The sequence below is a fragment of the Bubalus kerabau genome, chromosome 13 (genome assembly GCF_029407905.1).
Source record: "Bubalus kerabau isolate K-KA32 ecotype Philippines breed swamp buffalo chromosome 13, PCC_UOA_SB_1v2, whole genome shotgun sequence".
Taxonomy (NCBI): Eukaryota; Metazoa; Chordata; class Mammalia; order Artiodactyla; family Bovidae; genus Bubalus; species Bubalus kerabau.
Window position 1 is genome coordinate 51024141 of NC_073636.1, and position 5368 is coordinate 51029508.

At 42.7% G+C, this 5368-nt stretch overlaps 1 pseudogene; it reads right to left on the reverse strand.

Moving 5' to 3' along the window:
• Positions 1–2869: 2869 nt before the first annotated feature.
• LOC129625655 (proheparin-binding EGF-like growth factor) lies at positions 2870–3924 on the reverse strand (annotated as a pseudogene).
• Positions 3925–5368: the final 1444 nt, after the last annotated feature.

The following is a 5368-nucleotide window of genomic DNA, read 5'->3' on the forward strand; positions in this document are numbered from 1 at the left end:
AGGACTGATGCTAAAGTTGAAACTCCAGTACTTTGGCCACCTCATGCGAAGAGTTGACTCATTAGAAAAGACTCTGATGCTGGGAGGGGTTGGGGGCAGGAGAAGGGGACGACAGAGGATGAGATGGCTGGATGGCATCACTGACTCGATGGACATGAGTCTGGGTGAACTCCGGGAGTTGGTGATGGACAGGGAGGCCTAGCGTGCTGCAATTCATGGGGTCAGGAAGAGTCGGACACGACTGAGCAACTGAACTGAACTGAACTGTAGGTTAAGAGGAAATAAATCTGCCTTCTTGAATCAAAAATATTTTTGAAACAAATCTTAATAAAAATATTTCCAAATCCCTCCTCCCTTTGTATTATTTTACAGATGAGAAAATCTGGGGTCAGAGGCTGTTGAAGTTACACAAACTTTTGAGAAAAGCTGGATTCAGCAGTGTATTTTGGATTCCTTGTATTACTGAACATAAGTTCTTGTGCCCAATGCACAGTAAGGTCAAACAAACCAAAATATCAAAGTTTGGAGCAGAGAAAGTTTTATTACAAGGCTATAAAAAGAGATACCTGGCTCATGAGCTAAAGGTTCCTAACTCCCCAAAGATTTTCAGCAAAGCCCTTTTAAAGGCAAGGAGAGGGACTGAACATAAGTGCTTTGTTGCTGCAAACTTTTTGGGTGTCAGATTCCTTTGTTCTTGCAACTGTCCACAAAGGTCGGCTCATGTCCACATGTGTCTCATAAACCTCCAACAAGACAAAAGTTATTCTCTGTTCTGCAACTTTTTATCTCTTTATGAATGGGCTCTTAAAGGTCAGAGCCCTGAGAATAAGTTGTCCTGTATATTTCAGGCTACAGGCAACATTCTTTTATAAAAGATGCAGAGTCAGAATGACTAAGCACAGGCAACAGAGCACAAAGTTTAAAGTAAAAGGAAGAGATCTAATATGGAGTCAGATTTCTTTTTCCTTATTATACATGCAGGGGTTTAGTAGGAGGGTGTGTATTTTACCCATAGGTTTCAGGAGCAGAATGTGAATCAAGAATTCCTCTGGGAAAATGCCAGAAAAATAGCTGTCACTTCTGATCTGGAACCCATTTCAATAAGTGAATCTTATACAGATAAAGGTATGACAATAGACTAATGAGATTTTTTTTCTTCAAAGTCTTTAAAAGTTATGCATTCAATAGAGAGTGATTTTCAAAGTCGTCACTCCTGAAGCTTTTACTCTCCATCCTGTTATCTTGATATGGTCAAAAATATGCTTGGTTCTCCCAATGGCTGAGGCTTACGCCCCCAAATCTATGCATCAACAAAGACATAGCAAATGCCCATTATGTGCTAGCCCTGTGTAGGGGCAGTGGATCCCACAAGAAGTTAAAGTCTGATCTCGGGTGGTCTCGGCCTGCAGCAGCTTGAAGCAGGGTTTTGGTTCCTGGCCAGAGATTGAGTTTAGACCACAGTGGTGAGAATACTGAATCCTAGCCACTAGACCAGTGGTCAATGACAAGGCCCTGGCCCTTTGGCTTTACAGAAAGAATTCCCACAAAAATGGAAAGTAGTGAAACAAGTGAAGTGTTTATTAGAAGTAAAAAAGTACAGTACAGAAAAAAGAAAAAAAAAAAGTACAGTACATGTGGATGGACACATGGGCAGACTCAGAGAGTCGTGCCCTCTTGTCAGTTTAAATCACTTGTATGGAGCCTTTCTTTCAGGTTTTCTTTGGCCAATCATTTTGACTGCCTGGTTCTGAGTCTGTTTTTGGTATATCTCTGGATCCTCCCATGTGTGTGCGTGCATGGATTCCACCATAGAGATCTATGGGTAGATGAGCATTATTCCCCTTTTGACCTCCAAGGAACTTGACTTAAAGAATGAGAAACATGTGGTCTTTATATTTTATCTGGGCAGGACCTAGCCTCCTTTATTATCTTGCTCTGTCCACAAGGGATGAACTCCAGCTGCTCTGTCTGGGGCCAATTTATCTCCTGTCTCAAGGCCATCTTCTGAAAGCTCAGATTCAAGTGGACAACACTGGCTATTCACAGTTAAATTAATCAATATCTAGACAATAACTGACTAACATTAAGCTACAAGGAAAATTAAAGGGTGTCATGGTACAGAATGAGAGAAAGGTCTGAGTTTCCACAAGGTAGTCATGACAAAGACATTTTGATGAAGAGGAATTTAAGCAGAGGACTGATAAAAGAGGCAAACCATAGTGAGATCTGATGGGAAAAAAAAATATTCCATATAGAGAAAAAGCAAAGAAGTGGCTGTGTTTTGAGACTTGAAAAGATGTTAAACCTAGATGTTTTAAAGATGAAAAAGTAGCTGCTGATGTGGAGGAGAATGAGCCAGATTATACAGGCACATATAATTCATGACTAACAGCATAGTTTTTATCCTAAGAACAGTGAACATAAGCAGAAAACTGACATAAGTTGTTGTTGTTGTTGTTGTTTTAATCCTTCTGGCTGTGATGGCAAATAAATCATAGGGGCACCCAAAAAAATGATGAAACCAATCTGTAGGCTATTGAGAAGTTTGGGTAAAACATGAAGGTGATATTGATAGAATAGGAGTTCTCAAGATTGAGAAAAATAGATGGAATTGAGGTACATTTTTGAGAGCGAATTGACAGGACTTGCTAATGATTTTTTTTTTTTAGAATAAAATAAATATATAATTTAAGAGGCATTTTACAAACAAACAAACAAAAACAGTTGTTATTTTTCCATCTGGATAGAAGTCCCAAAATTCAGAGTTCTCAGGTCTATGGTATTTCACAGTTAACCCATCAAATCCAGTGCTGGAGGGTCCAAATGGCAGATCCCTTGGTGGTGACTTGAGTACATGGCTTCTCAATCTTTGTTACTTTCTTCCAGTCCCCAAATCTTTCTTTCTTCCTCTCCTTCTGTTTTTTTTTTTTTTTTTTTCAGTCAAAGATCCTGGAGCATATGGAATTTAACTGGCATTTTTAATCCAGAAGAGAAGTGTTCAAACGAATGTATGGGGGTAAGTAGGGCTTGGTGCAGGAGAATCAGGACACGAACGTCCCTCACTTTTGCTTTCTTCTGACCCAGATCCCACTGGACATATTCTGTTTGGCACTTGAAAGCTCTGGTATTTTGGCAAAGCAATTATGGGAGGCCCAATCTAGTTGGCAACTGGGGATGAAGGAATCTTCATGGCTAGTTGTGAAGTCCTTCCCCTCTGGAGAATCTGTGATCAACTTGTATCTTCTCAGAGGTAGCAGTCCCCAGCTGATTGCTTGAGCACAGGTTCCTCTGAGTGGGACGTAGTCACACCCAACTTCACCTTCTCTTCATTTTCCACGTCATAACCTCCTCTCCTGTGGTACCAAAACATGAGAAGCCCCATGACGACCAGCAGACAGATGGATGACAGCACCACAGCCACCACAACCAGGATGGTTGTGTGATCGCACGTATGTATATAAGCGATTTTTCACAGGGAGGCTCAGCCCATGGCACCTCTCTCCGTTATAACCTGCGTGGCAGATGCAGGTTGGAACCCGGAGCTCCTTCACGTATTTGCATTCTCCGTGGATGCAGAAGTCCTTGTATCTCCAAAGACATGGGTTTCTCTTCTTCCCTAATCCCTTGCCTTTCTTCTTTCTTTTCCCACGCTCCTCCTTGCTGGGTGTGGCCAGAGCTTGTGGCTTGGAGGAGAAAGCAGCTCTGAAAAGGTCCAGGTTTGCCTATTCCACGTCCAGGACTTCCCAGCCTTGGCCACCTCCCACGGGCAGCAGCTGGTCCCTAGATTGAGTAGGGGAGTCCAGATTGCTGGCTCCAGCAGCCAGGACTCTCCAAAGCCGCTCCAGGCTCTCGCCAGTGACCAACGCCGAAAGCACTGCAGCAAGACAGAGGGAGCTTCAGCACCACCGACGGCAGCAGCTTCATGGTCCCGGACTCGGCGGAGGAGGCGAGGCAGCAATCACTTTGCGGGGCGGAGGCCACCGGACGCTGGCACTGGAACCGAGCGGGAGAAGCTCTGGAGATCCCTGCGGGCACGGTCGGCTGCCGGCCTCTGGGTGCAAGCCTGCCTGGGATTTGCGCGCAGCTCGTGGCCGCTGAGCGTCTCTCTATTCCCTCCGTCTGTCCGACCGCCAGAGAAAGAGAACCAGCTGCGGTCGACTTGCAGTTTTCTGGCTTCTGTAACTGAATCAATGGTGGTACCATTTACAAAGATGGAAAAAAACTGAGGCGAGCCAGGCTAGAGGAGGAAGCTAAGGGCAATGTTTAGGCCATAGTAACCTTGAAATGCTTATGAGACATCCAAGTAGAAATGCCAAATGGATAATTGAATGTTGGAGTCTCAGGTTTATAGAAAACATGTGGCCTGAAGGTAGAAAGTTGAACACTCTCAGTCTATAGTTAGGCTTAAGCTCTGGGAGAGAATATGCATTTATCTTTCCCAAACCAAGCCATACACAGTACTTTCCATTTGCCTTCAAATTTGAATCACTGATCTCTCAACTCTAGCTGCTCCCATATCCACTTTACTTTCTAGATTTCCTTCCTCTATAAAGTTGTATCTTCTAAAAGTTTTTGAGCTCCCAAATGAAGCACTGCAAAGACTAACACAGTTTTGTTAAGAGAACACACTGGTCATAGCAAACACATACTTCCAACAATAAAACAGATGACTGTAAACATGGAAATCACCAGATGGTCAATACCGAAATCAGATTGATTATATTCTTTGCAGCTGAAGATGGAGAAGTTCTATACAGTCAGCAAAAAACAAGACCTGGAACTGACTATGGCTCTGATCATCAGCTCATTGTTGCAAGATTCAGGCTTAAATTGGAGAAAGTAGGAAAAACCACTTGGCCATTCAAGTATGACCTAAATTAATTCCCTTATGATTATACAGTGGAGGTAGTGAGTAGAATCAAGAGATCAGATCTGGTAGACAGAATGCCTGAAGAACTATGGGCAGAGGTTCATAACATTTTACAAGAGGCAGTGACCAAAACCATCCCAAGAAAAAGAAATGCAAAAAGGCAAATGGTTGTTTGAGGAGGCCTCACAAACAGTTAAGGGAAGAAGACAAGCAAAAGGCAAAGGAGAAAGGGAAAGATATACACTACTGAAGGCAGAGTTCCACAGAATAGCAAGGAGAGATTTTTTAAAAGCCTTCTATGTGAACAATGCAAAGACATAGAGGAAAATGATAGAATGGGAAAGACTAGCTATCTCTTCAAGAAAATTGGTGATACTGAGGGAACATTTTATGCAAGGATGATTAATAAAGGACAGACGTGGCAAGGACATAAAAGAAGCTAAAAAGATGGAAGAGGTGGCAAGAATACACAGAAATATACAAAAAAAGTCTTAATGA